Source organism: Oryx dammah, unplaced genomic scaffold, assembly GCF_014754425.2.
Source record: "Oryx dammah isolate SB20612 unplaced genomic scaffold, SCBI_Odam_1.1 HiC_scaffold_26, whole genome shotgun sequence".
NCBI lineage: Eukaryota > Metazoa > Chordata > Mammalia > Artiodactyla > Bovidae > Oryx > Oryx dammah.
Window position 1 is genome coordinate 79,754,907 of NW_024070210.1, and position 19,167 is coordinate 79,774,073.

Here is a 19,167-nt window from a genome sequence, read left to right on the forward strand (position 1 = left end):
CAAGTGTCACAAATCACTATTTCTTTGGCTCCACCGCATCAGCTCCCAAGGAACTCCATAGACTTGCAGGAGGAAACTTTCTCTGCACATTCTTGGTTCTGCTCATGAAAAAGACACTGTACAATAGTTCAGCCCTTTCAAAAGTGTTGCCTTCACCCTGCATGGTTGCCTTATTCACTTCTCCCTGTCAGCTGAGTCTTCCCAGGTGGAGTTAGTGGTAAAGAATCTGCCTGCCGATGCAGGAGACGTGACTTCAATACCCTGGGGGAGAAAATGGCAACCCACTCTAGTATTCTTGCTGAGAGAATCCCATGGACAGAGGAGCCTGGCTGGCTACAGTCCATGGGGTCAAAAAAGACTTGGACATGACTGAGCGTCTGAGCACAAGGTAAGCTGAGGAGTGATAAACAGATTGGTCCACTTTACCAATGGGGGCTTACAAAAGCAAGGCGATGTCCCCTGTCTCTTCTCCTTGGGCCACTGCACTTAGGTGTGGTGGGCTTAAATGACCTTTCTAGTCTCTAGTACGCAAGGCTTGCTTTTGTCCAACCAAGCCAGGGCTCTGCTCTGAGTTGAAGACGTTTGACCTGAAATTTGCTGGGCACATTGGTTCAGCTCTACCCTGCCCGTTACCTTTCATTTAGAGGGGAGGTAGTGGAAAGGCCCATTCTTCAATTTAGCATTAACAGCATGAAGGTGACGCTGACTGTGACTCCATCTGTCCCTTTCCATGTAATTCTCAGAGCTCAGTGGGGAAGGAGGTGAGTGATAAGCTCCTTCCATGACTGTCCCGTGACAGGAAACATCTTGTTTCTCTCCGCTTTCTTTTAACATGGTGAGAACTCTGGCTCTGCCAAGAGTGCCTAAAGGATGAAACCCCCGCTGGTGCCGCCACTGCCTGCCCCCACAGATGTCCGCACAGGTGTGGAATATGCACGTCTGTGCTAAGTGTGCGTGCGCGCCAAGTCGCCTCAGTCATATCCGACTCTGTGTGACCCTTTGGATTGCAGCCCGCCAGGCTCCTCTGTCCGTGAGATTCTCCAGGCAAAACTACTGGAGTGGGTTGCCATGCCCTCCTCCAGGGGATCTTCCTGACCCAGGGATTGAACCTGCATCTCTTATGTCTCCCGCATTGGCAGGCAGGTTCTTTACCACTAGCACCGTGAGTGTACTACATGTCATTTGCTGCCAGACTGTCTCAGGCTATTTCATATTTCTGCAAAAGTCAAAGGTCTTGACTGCTGTTGCCATGCACCCATTCTTGGGAGGGTCTGTGTTCTCAGAGATACAGCACTTCAGTTGTTTGTTTCTTTATTTCTTATCACATTACTTAATTTTTACAACTTCACATACATCAACTATACCTCAATAATAAATAAATATTTTATAACTTCAGTTTTTCTAATCCCCCGTTAAGTAGTCAAGAGTCCTTGAGACTGAATTGGAGGAAAGCTAATGACTGTGCCAGGCAGGATCTCTGGGAAGTCAGGATTCTTCTAAGGCTGGTTGGGCATAATCATGGTGTTTTAGATAACGCTGGGTGGGTCTGCTCCTTTCAGGCTGGCCTCCTTGCTTTCCCAGAATTATTAAGAAATGCCTGAATATATCATTGCTTTTAACAATAAGATGTCCCAGCTCCATCTTGATTTTCTTGTTCTGTGAGGCAGCACTTAGAGAAGCTGAGGCTCCTGTGGTGAACGCAATACAGTGAAATGCAATGTCATAAGACGTACACACAGCCACGTGTAAACACATGCTGCTGAGTACAGTAAAATCTACATCGCAACACCATTTGTGTTAATTTTAAAAGTATGCACACAAAATGACAATGCATATTTTAGTAAGAATGTGTACAAAGCACGTGTGTATACCTGTGAGGGGAGGGAAATTGGAGAGGAGGTTGGGGATAAAAAAGAATACATAAGTAAATAAATAAAACAAGAGTGGAGGCTTGGACACACCAGTGGTAAGAATACACTATGAAGTGAGGAAAATAAACTGAAGCTGGCTGTTCCCATGATTTAAAGAAGCTAGAACACTGCTTATATCTGGGAAGCAGCAAGTTTAGCTTAAGGAAGCTGAACTAATTGTTCCAATGGGTGATGGAAAGCATAATAAGATAACAAGAAATTTAAAACGATATGGGTGAAGTCTTACGTGGCATCCTGTGGTACACTGCCAAATGTGATTTAAATCTCAAATATGATATTTAAGTGGAGAATAAGTGAGTGCTTCCTTCCTATTTAATTAAATAAAAATAGAAAAATAAATAAGCTAGAATGACAGAATGATGGTTCTGGGATGAATGTTACAGCCAAATCAGGTTCCCAAGAGTGGAACCAAAGAACTTGTAACTCATTCCCTCTCTCTCTGTAGAAGGAAGGATCTATGAAGCACCACTATCCTGTGAGGCTAAAGGGTGGAGATGCTGAATGATTCAACAAGCCAAGCAGACAGACTTCTTCAGAAGAGAGAGACAGAAAGGAAAAAAAGCAAGACCTAGGAGCTGAGAACGTGACAGAGACGGGGAGAAAAGAGAGAGAGAGTCAATAGGGTATATGTATGTGAGAAAGTGCTGACATGTGGAAATAGAAGGTTGCTGGGGCCCAGACAGTGAGCAAATCTGCATAAGAAGCCCAAGGAGCATTCTGGGAGAAAATCATTAAGACCCATATCCCTTCTTGGGGCTTCTCTTTTGGCTCAGCTGGTAAAGAATCCACCTGCAATTCAGGAGACCTGGGTTCTATCCCTGGGTTGGGAAGATCCCCTGGAGAAGGGAAAGGCTACTCACTCCAGTATTCTGGCCTGGAGAATTCCATGGACTGTATAGTCCATGGGGTCGCAAAGAGCTGGATATGACTGAGTGAAATCAGATATCCCTTCTTGATGGGTTTAAAAATCAGGATTACTGGGGACAACTTGACTAATAAAACTACTAACATAGACTATAGGAGAATATGTTCGGATTTCCAAGTAGGGAAAGATTTCTTTAGCAAGATGCAAGAATACCAGCCATACAGGAAAGAGTAATACATTTGACTACATTAAAATTAAGAATTTCTTTTTTAGCAAAAGACACTGTTAAGAAGATTAAAAAAAAGTAAGATCATAGTGTGGGAGAAAACACAGCTAACAAAAGAAAATGTCCAACAGACATTTACAAAACAGGTTTTCCAAATGACCCATAAACATGTAGAAAAGGTGTTCAACCACATTAGTAATCAGGGAAATTAAAAACAAAAGCGATGAGATACACCAGAAAAAACCAACAATATCAAATGTTGGTGAAGATGTGGAGCAAGAGGAGTGCAAACACACTTCCACTGTTGGTGAACATATAATGGCATGCTCTGCAGAACTGAAAATATATATAATAACACAGGTTGTATAAACTTAAGCACAATATTAAATGGAATTGGCCAGTCACAAAATAGTCCATACTGTAAGGTTCCATTTACGTGAACTTAAAGGGCTTCCCTGGTGGCTCAGACGGTAAAGCATCTGTCTGCAATGCAGGAGACCTGGGTTCGATCCCTGGGTCGAGAAGATCCTCTGAAGAAGGAAATGGCAGCCCACTCCAGTACTCTTGCCTGGAAAATCCCATGGACAGAGGAGCCTGGTGGGCAACAGTCCATGGGGTTGCAAAGAGTCAGACATGACTGAGTGACTTCACTTTCACTTTCAAAGGAAAAAATGCAAAAATAAACCATAGCATTTAGGGGTATACTGAGTACTTAAGTGGTAGAAATACAAAGAGAAGTAGGTGGTGATTTCCATGAACAGAATATTGGGGGAAGGGTAGTGAAGAGAAGTGTTGCATGGTGTTGAGGGAGGAGATCCTTTGGGGGTGCTGGCAATGTCTGTTTATTGGCCTGAGTGATGGCTGTGTGAGTACTGATCTTGAGATAACCATTGTGCTTGCTGTACATTTTTGTTTTAATCTCTCTATTGTATGTGTGCTCGATGTCACAATTTAAGTTTAAAAAGTGATGCTACTTATATAACAAAGGAAATACAGATGTTTGAAGTGAACCTAGGTAGTTTTGCAAAACTAGGTAGTTTTTTTTTTCCCCCTTGCAATTGATGGAAGAATTGGTGACATTTTATTCTCCAGTATTGAAGTTGGGGCCACTTTTCCTTCCTTCATCTTTCTGTTAGGGCTTTTTTCACGGCCGTTTGTCAACTGACGCTGGAAAATCTGGCTCCAAAGAGAATTCAAGGACCTGGATATCCATCTAAGGAAAATCATTGAGTCTGTTCAAGTTTACAGTATACATTAAGGATTCAAGTTCTCTAGAAGTGACATTACAGTCCATAAATGCTGCACCAAAGAGCCTGTAAAGACACCAAAGCCATCTTCCCAGAACTCAAGAATAGCAGTGTGTGGATACAGAAGTTTTCCGTCTTAGAGCAGGCTGCAAATGTTGATTTGTTTGGTACAGGTTGGATCTCAGGTCCAGTGCTCTAGGGCAATAAGGAATTGAAACTGCTCAAGATGAAGATGGTAAACCATTTTTAAAGGTTGAATGGTCTAAGATTCTTGGAAGTATGGGCTAATTTTTCATGTTTGTCCAACATGATAAATTGTAGAACCCAGATATGGAAAGAAGGGAATTGATTCGGTATAACACTTACCATACATCATTAGGAACCATTGACCAAAAAGAAATTCCTTTGTGTTTTTATTCCGGTTATATCATGTTTATATAGTATTTAGGGGAAACTCTGTAAGAGAAGATTGTGATCAATTGTTTATACATTTTAACTAATGATCCAGAATACTTGTATTTCAGTTTGGGAGAAAGTGATAAATAATAAATGTGAGTCCACGGGGACAGATTAGCTCAAGCCAGTTTATAAACCATAGTTTATGAGCTATTTTACAAAACTCTAAGACGTACTTATGGATTAAGACAAAATACCTCATCTGTACCTAAGTGGTGCATATGGTTTCACATAGTTCAATTTCTGACAGTTCTGTTCTGCTGGGGGTTTTACTGTAACTGTCGAGGTGGGAGCAGGTTAGGATAGGAACTGTGGCATGAGTTGGCTGTTACCCATGCTGATACTGCTCCCAGAGACATGTGCACTTCTCGTTCTTTTGTCCTTGATCTCCCTCAGACCATCCTTACCTTGTAGAAAGAGGCACACATGTGCCCCAAATAACTGATACATTGTTAAAATAAATATGGTAATTGGTAAATAAATATGGTAATTGGTCTGTACATTCCTAAGTGACCACCTCTATCACTATCTGCTTTTATATCTACCTAGGTGTACGTATTGCTGTCCATCAGTCTTATCTAAATGTCTATCTTGTTATTTGTCTAGATAACTGGACAATTTCCTATGGTTCAACTATGTCCTTTCATCCATCTTGCAATCTGTTCAGTAAGGATCTGTCCTCTTTAGAATCCACCTGCTCCAAAGAGTCATCTCCCCTGCTTCTAAAAGGGGTTATGGAGGTGGGTGGTGAAGGGCCACAGGAGTTGAATTCCAGGGCTGCTCCACCTGTGCGTCTTGCATCTCACCCTGCCAAGCATATGTCTGGTATCGAGGGTGACAAGTGCTGGCCCAGGAGTGCTCAGAACACGCAGGGGTTCACAGGCTGGTGGTTCTGGGAAGAGGAAGCGAGAGTATGTGTGAAATGAACAAGGGTGGATAGGACCATCTCCAGACTTCAGTCGTCCTTTTGTTTTTGTGCTGTATGGCTTGCAGGATCTCAGTTCCTGGACCAGGGACTGAACGTGTATGGTAGTGACAGCTCTGAGTCTTAACCACTGGACCACCAGGGAACTCTCTCCCCAACCTTAGTCTGTCCCTGAGGGCTTTCCCTCCAGATCCAGATCCTTATCAAAGGCCATCTTTCCTTCCTTCTCTTATGTTTTTGGCTATTCCAGGGGCAAGCAGCAATCAGTCAAACAAACAAGAGCTACCCTCTCTTCCCCTCACAATAGTCCAGGTCTTCCTCACCCCTGGTGACAAGTCAGGCTGCCCTGGGGCTTCCACCAGGCAAACACTGGAAACACTATGGTTGCATTTGGGGTGGGGACACCTCAGTCTTAAAGCCTGCTGCTAGCCTTCTTGCTAGACACGAAGTCAAAGATTCCATTATGATTTTGAGTCAGAGGCAAAAGACTAGCCAACTGGCCTAAAGGCAGAGCTGCTTCAAAAGCCCCCAAATTTAAGGAACACATTTTTCTCAGCTTTACTAAAACAATGTTTACAATTGTAGCCAAGTTTTATGTGTAGTCAAGTAAAGATACATACTTTAAAAAATTTAGGTGCTGTGACATTTCTAAATTTTTTTTCAATAAGAGTAAATTCAAAAAACCTTTTTAAGTGAGATGCTTTGTTAAATATACGCCTGTTTATCATGAACTTAACACATCATTCAGGGCTAGAATTGAGTATTTAACAGCAGTCACACTTCCCTAAACAAAACAGAGACATATGGCTTGAAAATATATGCTTATTTGTGGGGAAAATGGAACAAACACTTGAAAGTGGGACCTGCCTGGAAAACCTGGGTCATAGAGTTGTGTCTTTTTAAGAGGATCCATGTGCCATCAGCAGATCCCAAACTGTTTAAGAATTTAGCCTTCCCACTTTGTTCTGTGTTGAACAATCTCGAGCACCTTGGTTGTCCTGGGCTCAGGTACAACCAATGTTTGACTGCAGAGGAAAAAGGAATGGGTATTCTTTACCAGCTCCTGGAAGTGAAAATCCAATATAAGTTATTATGATATACATGACAAGTCAATTTTAGTTGGTAGTGTTTTTGAACCTAATATCTGTAAATGCCAAGAGTAAGACAACTCTTCAATATATGTAGTTATTGTTGTATTCATTAAGCTGTGTGTATGCTCAGTTGCTCAATCACGTCTGATCCTTTGTGATCCCATGGAAGGTAGCCCACCAGGCTCCTACGTCCATGGGACTTCCCAGGCAAGAATACTGGGGTAGATTGCCATGCCCTTCTCCAGAGGATCTTCCCAAGCCAGGGATTGACCCACATCTCCTGCATTTGCAGGTGGAGTCTTTACCACTGTGCCATCTGGGATGCCCCATTAAGTCTTCCATTCACATTAATTCACAATTTCTACTAAGAGCCAAATAAATGCCAAGTATGCCATAGGGTTTGAGGGCATAGAAAACTGTTCTGTGACTTCAGGACATAGCCAGCTGGATAGGCAGACAAATATATTGACACATCAGAACACGACAAATGCTGGAACTGGGAAACGAGCTGGGTTTATGGCCACATGGAGGATAAGCACGTCGAGGAGTATCACCTCCTAGTCTAGAGGGACAAGAGGAGGTGGAAAGAGTTAAGCCAGGAAAGTAAGAGGGAGAATAAGGTTCCTGACCAAGGAAATGGCCTGTGTAAAACCGAGACAGACATTCTATGGTCTAAGTTTCAACACAAGTTTAAAAAATAAGTGTATGATCTGGGAAGGACTGGAGACAGTTTGTACAGTACAAAGACTGTCGTTCTAAACTCAACACAGAGTGACGTTGGGCAAGTCATTGAACTTCTTTATGCTTCATTCTTTTAATCTATCAAATGAGAGACTGGGTAAGTTTCTAAGCTCCTGTGCACAGAAAGAAACAGAGATGTATTTGCAAAAACAGTTTCAAGTCAACCAGAGCTTGAGGACAAGCTTTGAGCTTGGGGAATTGCCCTATGGGCATATGCATAGATGGAGGCAACTTCTATTAGAGAGCAGTCTAGGGACTTCCTTGGTGGTCCAGTGGGTAAGACTTTGCCTTCCAATGCAGGGTATGCAGGTTCAATCCCTGGTTGGGGAGCTAAGATCCACATGCCTCTTGGCCAAAAACCAAAACTTAAAACAGAAGCAATATTATAACAAATTCAATAAAGACTTAAAAAAAAAAAAAGCAGTCTAGGCTCAGACTATCCCCCAGAACATTCACTGAAGTCCGACTTGCACTTGGTTAGCCCTGGGCATGCCCCTGCTGCGCTGTCTCTTTCATTCACTGCTGGTGAAGACAGTGGTGGCTAACAGCTGAAAACAGGAACAAACTGAGGCTTGCGGGCGTGGTCTGCTCCTGATCCACCTCCGTCCCACCTTCCAGTTTCCCCCACTCTCTCTCACTCTCCAGAAGATCTTTGTTCCTTCAGGTAATTTCAGCTGTTGAATGCTTGAAACCCAGACTTACATGACATGGTCACCTTTGAAGATTATCTTCAAGCCCCACAGCAGAGTTCCTCAAAAGTGAATCAGTGTACAATGATAAGACACCAGTGACCTTAGTCTTAACTATAGTTAGGGGAAGTTTACAGTTCTGATTAAGGATAAAATGTCAAAATAATTTCTCCCATCTCATCAGTTACCTACCTGTTGTGGAAAGCAGCAGAAAAGTAACAACAGGATGTTAGAAAAGTGGAAGTCTATTTAAAAATGAGTGAACTTTAGTAACTTAGTGGCAAGTGAGGAACTTAGAATTCTAAGTATATGGAGATGAACTCCATGCAAACTGTTTTCCTCGATGGAAATAACTTTACTTATGTTCAAAATGTTTTGAAGGAGTGGAAATGCAGCAACAACTTCCAACATCCTGTGCAGAGGAGTCGTGGAGACTAGAAATCCAAAGCTACATAATTTTTTGGGCTTCAAAGGAGAGAATCTTTGATAAGAAAGCAGAGCCTAGTAGAATCGGGATTTGTAAAGAATGAACAAATGTATGTGTTGGGAGCCCCAGTAAATGCAAGATAAACAGGACTGTTTAGGGGGCTGGTACTCCCTTTGAAGTCATACTTTTCTTTGAAAGAATTTATTGTATGACTCTAACAAGTGGAAAGAGATATATCATTGATGAAGTCCTCAAGAAGATCACTACACCAAATACAGTATCTGGTTTCATAACCTCCAGTCTAATCATATAAGGGCCAGATCTGAAGCCTAGACACAGAAAAGACCTGTGATTACTGGAAAGCATTTGTCAAACAACTCTGATAGAGAGGTAAAATGAGGAAAATAGATCCTTCCATACTCATAAACATGGCCATTGTGCTCCCAAAGGCTTCCATGACTCAGCTTCTGATGGCCAGCGCCACTGATGTGCCACCTACAATCTTAGCCCAACCCTTGTTTCTATTTCAGTCGCCACTGAGGCAAGTACAGCATTAATGGTCTCAGTCTTAATTCATCCTCAGGCCCAAGCATGACCACTCCTTCCTACTTCCCACATCTCTGCCCCTGCCGATCCACACGAACGTGGGGCCAGCCCTCCCAGCACCTCCTTTCTTGCAGGCTGACACAGCCCATCAGCCAGGGCCTCTGTTAGTTTCCAGGCCTGCACTCCGAGCCATCACATGTCCAGGATCTAGGTCAGGGCTCAAACAGGTAGAGATCGTGGATGGATACCTTAGTCACATATCTGCCCCAGGGAATCTCTGGTCCTCACACAACCAGGATCATGCTCTCCCTTTCCCCAGATGCTGTTGTGAGGCTTGGTGTGACTCGTTTCTTTGTTCATTATGTTCCTCACACACTTGACTTCCTACTCAGCTGAATGTCTGGAGCCCTCATGTCTCCTCATGTCAAGAATTTACCACTATTGTCTTTTAATGGTATCTGACATATTTGGCAGATTACGTGAAGAATTCCTCAGACTGTAGAAAAAAGGGCACTCTGACAGATTCTCCTGCTTTATGTTTAACTACAGTTGCTACCACATTCACCAAAAGAGGAACCGTAAGTCCTCTAACTCTATTTGAAAATGGACAAGATGGCCCAGCTGCCGTCCTTGTCATTCACCCAGACAAGTGTCAACTGGTCTTATTAAAACAAAGACCTCCCTGTTTGACAATTGCCATTGTGCATGGTTTCTTTACATTAAAAAAAAAAAACTGCTTATCCCTTCCTTATTCATAATTTTAGTATTTAGAGTAAAAAAAAAGTAAGAAAATAATTCAGCAGAAGTTGTTAAATTTGGAGATCTGATTCCCAAATTAAAAGGATTTAAGATTTCCAAAGGTGAAAAAACAAACAAACAAAAGGATAAAAATCAATACTCAGAGAAAACATATTATATTTGAAAAAAGACTATAGTGAATACGTCCAAAGTCCCAGGCAAAATCAATAACAAAAGCAACACCATGACATAGTTTCATAAAAATTTTAAACTATAAGGGGAAAAAAGAGAATTCTGCAAGTTTCCAAGTAGAAAAAGTAGGTCATTTTCAAAGAGCAAAATATCAGACTAGCTTTGGCTTTTTCTGCTGCTATGAGCAATGCCTGATGACACCGTGCTGACATCTTCTACGGAAGGGATAAGCTGCGACTCAGGAATAATGGGCCACATCAAGCCATTTGTATAGGAAGGCAACAGAGAGACATTCTCAGACCAACCCAACTTAAAAAAAAAAAAACATGTGGCAGCCAGAGACTTCTTTTGAAAAGTGCTCAAAACCACAATATACAGTATGCAAGGCTAAAATTAGAGACAGAAATTTGAATGGCTAATGGCTAAAAATGAACCTCTGATAATTATTGACACCAACTATTGTTAAAGAAGTAAGGATAACTCTGAAAGTGTTATTTATGACACTAGCTTAATTATTTGAGGGGAAAAAAGCATAAAAGAAACATGAAAGAGAAAAAAGTGAGAAATAATTATGAATGAGAAATCAATATAGGGAACAAGAAGCACAGACAAAAAGAATAGTAGCCTTGTCTTCCATGAAGGGGAGTGGAACATACTTTTGATTAGGGAAAGAGATCATTAGAATGCTTATGGAGCGGTTTAAGATATTCATGTATGTCTTTAAAACATGGCTTTTTGTCTCCCAAAACTTTTTCAAAGATAAAGGGGATAATATAGTTCATAGAGTCAAAGAGACAAATCCTAAACATTGAAAGAATTAAAAACCAAATGTACCAAATACGAGATTTAATGTAAATCATCTAAACCCACCTTTAAAGGCTATTTCTGCCTAAATCAATAAGCAAAATTAATATTCCAAAAGGTTAAATTCAGTAAGGTGGGCCAAGATAGGTCATTTAAAAATAGTAAAAACAAATTAAAACAGAAAAAGGGAATTAAAATTGATCAAAATTAATATCAGATAATAGAGTTGGAAATAAAATTGATTAAAAATAATACAAAGTTTCAATAATAAAAAACAGCCAATATTCAATTAAATGGAACTATGAAACAATAAATACTAAGAATATAAGAAATTTTCCATTGCTATATTTTCTTTCATCTTAGAAGAGAACAGAACCAAGCCCAATAAAAATTATTTTTCACTCTCATTGATCTGTCATAGATCTTTTTTTCATGATTCTATGGACAACAACTGGTTATATAACAAGATGTGTATTCTTGACTATTAATATTTCTGCAAACTTGTATGCTAACAATATTACTGTGAGAGTCAGGAGGTGAACATACATAAAGCCTACAATTGGGCAACATTGACCAGAGAAGGTTAATCTTGATATAAACTGTTAAAACATCGTTGGATAATGTTCACTAGGCCTTTGGTGAACTTTTGAGCATTTCAACAAACTCTGGTTCTTTTAGTGTAATGGTGAATGTTACCATTAATGCTGAAAATAGATCTTTCTTATGCATCATTATATAGGAAGTAATGTTTCATTTGGATTAATATTAAGGTAACAGGATTTTTGTACAGGAGAATAATATATTCTCAGAAGACCCTGATGCTGGGAAAGATTGAAGGCAGGAGGAGAAGGGGACAACAGAGGATGAGATGGTTGGATGTCATCCCTGACTTGATGGACATGAATTTTAGTAGGCTCCAGGAGTTGGAGATGGACAGGGAAGCCTGGCGTGCTGCAGTCCATGGGGTCGCGAAGAGTCGGACGTGACTGAGCTACTGAACTGAACTGAACTGTTGAGATATCAGGCAGGCACCATCTTAGCCAAGTGATCTTGGCCAACATCACCAGTAATAAGACACATTAACATCATGAACCCTCTGCTAAGCTGCACTGTGGTGGGCACAGCATCCTATCTGTGGGATACTTGCTATAATGCACAACGTCAATCTAATCAAGAGAAAACACCAGGCAAACCTGATAGACATTCTACAAAATCACTGAACAGAATTCTTCAAAAGTATCAAGGTGATGAGATATCAAGGAAAACTGAGGAGTTATTACAGCCTGGAGGACATTAAAGAGAAGATCAATTAAATGAAATATGGGATCCTGTGCCATGAAAAAACAGTGAAATTGGAATAAGATGTGTAGATTAGTTAATAGTATTGATTTAATGTCAGTACTTTGTTGTTGATCATCATACTTTGGTCTTGATCATCATACTTCGGTTGTGTAAGAAGATATCCTGTAAAGCTAGGTGGAAGGCATATGTAAACTCTGTGGATACTAGCCTTGCAATTTTTCTGAAAGTCTGGAATAATTTCAAAATAAAAATCTAAAAGAAATCTAAAGTAATAAACATCTCTTCTAATTGCCTTTTAAAAACTATTAATAAATGGGAAGAAACAAGAAATTCAATGGTGTCTAAAAATATTTTTGTACTTCTAGGTCTTTAGGTAGTCACTTTCAGTTATTAGTAGATAGTCTTATTTTCTAGGTATTAACAAATTTAGTCCAATTTCATATTAAAGCTTTCAGTTCAGTCGCTCAGTCGTGTCCGACTCTTTGCGACCCCATGAATTGCAGCACGCCAGGCCTCCCTGTTCATCACCATCTCCCAGAGTTCACTCAGACTCATGTCCATGGAGTCCGTGATGCCATCCCACCATCTCATCCTCTGTCATCCCCTTCTCCTTCTGCCCCCAGTCCCTCCCAGCATCAGGGTCTTTTCCAATGAGTCAACTCTTCGCATGAGGTGGCCAAAGTACTGGAGCTTCAGCTTTAGCATCATTCCTTCCAAAGAAATCCCAGGGTTGATCTCCTTCAGAATGGATTGGTTGGATCTCCTTGCAGTCCAAGGGACTCTCAAGAGTCTTCTCCAACACCACAGTTCAAAAGCATCAATTCTTCAGCACTCAGCCTTCACAGCCCAGTTTTTCCTGACCACAGGAAAAACCATAGCCTTGACTAGACGGACCTTAGTCGGCAAAGTAATGTCTCTGCTTTTGAATATACTATCTAGGTTGGTCATAACTTTTCTTCCAAGGAGTAAGCATCTTTTAATTTCATGGCTGCAGTCACCATCTGCAGTGATTTTGGAGCCCCCCAAAATAAAGTCTGACACTTTCTACTGTTTCCGCATCTGTTTCCCAATCTCATGCAATTTACACCTTCTCTGCAACCTCTGGCTCAGTCTTGACTCAGGCTCAGAAATTTGAAGCCTGGAAACGGGGTCTTGGTTGGCTTTTCATTCTTGTACCATGTTCTTTTCCCTCCATTTCTCCATGACCCTGTGACCTCCAGCTTCCTGAGGGTTGGCATCAGGGAAAGAGGGCACACAGGTGGAAAAGGTCTTTGGTGACTGGGACAGTTGTAATCTGGCTTTGGTGCCCTCTGTGTATGACTGGTGCCCACATGCTTATCTTTTATGGAACAATTTTGGGGTTCACTGGAGATCTTCACCTGAGCATTGCTGACTCCAACAACACACTCTTCTGCTAATGGTCATGGCTCGCACATTCAGACCTTGGCACCCTGTCTGTTTCCCCAACCCAGCACCTCCAGCCTGTTTTTGGTGGGATCCTTTTCAATTCCAGCTCCCTTCCACAAGGAGCACAGCAGGTCCCAGGAAGCACACACCTTTGCCCACTGTTGGGGCTGGATACTGCTGCTCCCGTGACAGCCTCCGCTCACTCTGCCACAGGTGGTGGTCTTCACACACTTTCCTCAGCAGTGACTCATGTACTAGACCCCACGTCCCCCAAATTCCACAGGACACGTGACAAGCTCTCTGAGCTGCTCTTATGAACTGGCCTTAGCAACTTGCCTTAAACTAAGAGGGAAACTTAGGAAAGGAGAAACAGCACTCTGCTCTAAATACTCTCCAGTTTCTCACTCTCTAAAGAAATCCTCTCTTCTTATATCCACTGTGCCTCTCAATGAATTCCTAGGCTTCTCTCTTACATGACCCCGAGGCAGAGGTGAGGCTAAGGGTGGAAAGAAAATACATATTACCATCTCTTTACAGGTCCTGAATAGGTGGTTTGTGACTTAGTTTTGTCTTTGGGGCCATTGTTGAAAATCTAAGACAACAGGAAAAGTCACGTCTAACTCCATCAAAATTTAAAACGTATGTTTCCTAGGGAACCCTCCTACATTGTTAGTGGGAATGTAAATTTATGCAGCCACTATGGAAAACAGTATTGAGATTCCTTAAAGAACTAAAAATAGAGCTACCATATGATCTAGCAATCCCACTCCTCAGTATATATCCGGAAAAGACAAAAGCTCTAATTCAAAAAGATACATGTACCTCTATGTTCATAGCGGCACTACTTACCATAGCCAAGACATGAAAACAACCTAAGCAACTGTCAACAGATGACTGGTTTAAGGAGATGTAAATATATGCAGTGGAATATTACCCAGCCATAAAAAAGAATGGAACACTACCATTTGTGGCAACACGGATGGACCTAGAGAATATCACACTAAGTGAAGTGAGTCACACAGAGAAAGACAAATATTATAAGACATCATTTACATGTGGAATCAAAAATATGATATGTACGAATTTATATTCAAAACAGAAACAGACTCACAGATATAGAAAACAAGCTTATGGTTACCAAAGGGGAAAGGGAGGCAGAGAGAGGGATAAATTAGGAGTAAGGATTAACAGACACAAACTATTATACATGAAATAGATAAGCAAGGGTTTACTATATAGCATAGGGAACTGTAGCCAATATCTTGTAATAATCAATAATGGAAAATAATCATATATATGATAAATTATTATTAATCATATATATTATATATATCTGAATCATTTTCCTGTACCCCTAAAAGTAACACGATATTGTAAATCAACTATACTCCAAATAAATAAATGAATAAATAAATTTTTAAAACCTCACATTTCTTCCTACACAGTAGTTTTACCTCTATGTATTTCTTCCATATGTACATGTATAGACAGACATATATACAAAGATATTCATTGCAGCTCCATTTGTAAAAGTTTGGAAATAATTTGAGTGCCTATTGAGTGAGGATATATTACAGAGCATCCATTCAATAGAACACTATGTAGACTTTGACTTTGGAAAGAAAGGCAGCTTCCTAAGATATAGTTTTAAATGGAAAAATCAAGACACTAACATGTAAAATTTGATGCAATATACACCCTGTGTATATGTGTATGTTAGCAAATGTACAGAACATTGTTGGAAAGATAAAGAATTTGATAACAGAGTCTCTCACTGAGAGGGGAAGCTAGGGAGCTAGTGGAAAGGTGGTTTATTTTTCACTGGGCATTGTTTGCATGTTTTGACTTTTTTTTTCCCACCATGTACAGCTCTTCCAATATAGGAATCAATAACTTCCTTTCTGCCCCTTGCTAAGCTATACCTTGTAAGACCCTGATCTCTATGTAGGAGCAGAGCTTTGTGCTCATGATCCCTGTCTGTTTTCCTGCCCTTTAGACCTGGGCCAAGATATGGAGAAAGTGGTCCTAACCTTCACTTCTCCCTTCTGCCTAGAAGCCAAGGTTCTTGGACAATTATACACATCCCAGCTCTTTGGTTCCTGGTGCCTGCTGTAGTCTTTCAGAGCTGTGCATCCCTAAATTGCCCCCACTTCCCTGCGTCCAAGGTCAGTGGCGGCTGGAAGGAGCTACCCCGCATTCGAGGTCAGGGGCGGCAGCCGGGAGGAGACACCCCGCGTACAAGGTCAGGGGCTGCCGGGAGAAGCCACCTCGCGCCCTAGGCCAGGGGCAGTGACCCTGAGGAACCACCCCGAGCCCGAGGCCAGGGGCGGCAGCTGGGAGGAGCCACCCACGCCCGAGGCCAGGGCCGGCGGCCGGGAGGAGCAACCTGAGGAGCGGTGGCTGCGCAGGCACTGGAGGGCCTAGAGGAGCTATCCCACGTTGAAGGTCAGGAACTGCGGCGGTAAGGAGATACCCCTCGTCCAGGGTAAGGAGCAGCGGCTGGGCTTTGCTGGAGCAGCCGTGAAGAGATACCCCAGGCCCAAGGTAAGAGAAACCCAAGTAAGATGGTAGGTGTTGCAAGAGGGCATCAGAGGGCACTGAAACCATCAGATACACTGAAACCATACTCACAGAAAACTAGTCAATCTAATCACACTAGGACCACAGCTTTGTCTAACTCAATGAAACTAAGCCATGCCTGTGGGGCAGCCCAAGATGGGCGGGTCATGGTGGAGAGGTCTGACAGAATGTGGTCCACTGGAGAAGGGAATGGCAAGCCACTTCAGTATTCTTGCCTTGAGAACCCCATGAACAGTATGAAAAGGCAAAATGATAGGATACCAAAAGAGGAACTCCCCAGGTCATTAGGTGCCCAATATGCTACTGGAGATCAGTAGAGAAATAACTCCAGAAAGAATGAAAGGATGGCGCCAAAGCAAAAACAATACCCAGTTGTGCATGTGACTGGTGATAGAAGCAAGATCCGATGCTGTAAAGAGCAATATTGCATAGGAACCTGGAATGTCAGGTCCATGAATCAAGGCAAATTGGAAGTGGTCAAACAAGAGATGGCAAGGGTGAACGTCAACATTCTAGGAATCAGCAAACTAAAATGGACTGGAATGGGTGAATTTAACTCAGATGACCATTATATCTACTACTGTGGGCAGGAATCCCTCAGAAGAAATGGAGTAGCCATCATGATCAACAAAAGAGTCTGAAATGCAGTACTTGGATGCAATCTCAAAAATGACAGAATGATCTCTGTTCGTCTCCAAGGCAAACCATTCAATATCACAGTTATCCAAGTCTATGCCCCAACCAGTAATGCTGATGAAACTGAAGTTGAACGGTTTTATGAAGACCTACAAGATCTTTTAGAACTAACACCCAAAAAAGATGTCCTTTTCATTATAGGGGACTGGAATGCAAAAGTAGGAAGTCAAGAAACACCTGGAGTAACAGGCAAATTTGGCCTTGGAATGCGGAATGAAGCAGGGCAAAGACTAATAGAGTTTTGCCAAGAAAATGCACTGGTCATAGCAAACACCCTCTTCCAACAACACAAGAGAAGACTCTACACATGGACATCACCAGATGGTCAACACCGAAATCAGATTGATTATATTCTTTCCAGCTAAAGATGGAGAAGCTCTATACAGTCAACAAAATAAGACCAGGAGCTGACTGTGGCTTAGATCATGAACTCCTTATTGCCAAATTCAGACTCAAATTGAAGAAAGTAGGGAAAACCACTAGACCATTCAGGTATGACCTAAATCAAATCCCTTATGATTATACAGTGGAAGTGAGAAATAGATTTAAGGGCCTAGATCTGATAGCTAGAGTGCCTGATGAACTATGGAATGAAGTTCGTGACATTGTACAGGAGACAGGGATCAAGACCATCCCCATGGAAAAGAAATGCAAAAAAGCAAAATGGCTGTCTGGGGAGGCCTTACAAATAGCTGTGAAAAGAAGAGAGGCGAAAAGCAAAGGAGAAAAGGAAAGATATAAGCATCTGAATGCAGAGTTCCAAAGAATAGCAAGAAGAGATAAGAAAGCCTTCTTCAGCGATCAATGCAAAGAAATAGAGGAAAACAACAGAATGGGAAAGACTAGAGATCTCTTGGAGAAAATTAGAGATACCAAGGGAACATTTCATACAAAGATGGGCTCAATAAAGGACAGAAATGGTATGGACCTAACAGAAGCAGAAGATATTAAGAAGAGGTGGCAAGAATACACGGAAGAACTGTACAAAAAAGATCTTCACGACCCAGATAATCATGATGATGTGATCACTAATCTAGAGCCAGACATCCTGGAATGTGAAGTCAAGTGGGCCTTGGAAAGCATCACTATGAACAAAGCTAGTGGAGGTGATGGAATTCCAGTTGAGCTATTTCAAATCCTGAAAGATGATGCTGGGAAAGTGCTGCACTCAATATGCCAGCAAATTTGGAAAACTCAGCAGTGGCCACAGGACTGGAAAAGGTCAGTTTTCATTCCAATCCCAAAGAAAGGCAATGCCAAAGAATGCTCAAACTACCGCACAATTGCACTCATCTCACATGCTAGTAAAGTAATGCTCAAAATTCTTCAAGCCAGGCTTCAGCAGTACGTGAACCGTGAACTCCCAGATGTTCAAGCTGGTTTTAGAAAAGGCAGAGGAACCAGAGATCAAATTGCCAACATCCGCTGGATCATGGAAAACGTAAGAGAGTTCTAGAAAAACATCTATTTCTGCTTTATTGACTATGCCAAAGCCTTTGACTGTGTGGATCACAATAAACTGTGGAAAATTATGAAAGAGATGGGAATACCAAACCACCTAACCTGCCTCTTGAGAAATCTGTATGCAGGTCAGGAAGCAACAGTTAGAACTGGACATGGAACAACAGACTGTTTCCAAATAGGAAAAGGAGTACGTCAAGGCTGTATATTGTCACCCTGCTTATTTAACTTCTATGCAGAGCACATCATGAGAAACGCTGGACTGGAAGAAACACAAGCTGGAATCAAGATTGCTGGGAGAAATATCAATAACCTCAGATATGCAGATGACACCACCCAGAAAGTGAAGAGGAGCTAAAGAGCCTCTTGATGAAAGTGAAAGAGGAGAGTGAAAAAGTTGGCTTAAAGCTCAACGTTCAGAAAACGAAGATCATGGCATCCGGTCCCATCACTTTATGGAAAATAGATGGGGAAACAGTGGAAACAGTGTCAGACTTTATTTTGGGGGGCTCCAAACTCATTGCAGATGGTGACTGCAGCCATGAAATTAAAAGACGCTTACTCCTTGGAAGAGAAGTTATGATCAACCTAGATAGTATATTCAAAAGCAGAGACATTACTTTGCCCACTAAGGTCCGTCTAGTCAAGGCTATGGTTTTTCCTGTGGTCACGTATGGATGTGAGAGTTGGACTGTGAAGAAGGCTGAGCGCCGAAGAATTGATGCTTTTGAACTGTGGTGTTGGAGAAGACTCTTGAGAGTCCCTTGGACTGCAAGGAGATCCAACCAGTCCATCCTAAAGGAGATCAGCCCTGGGATTTCTTTGGAAGGAATGATGCTAAAG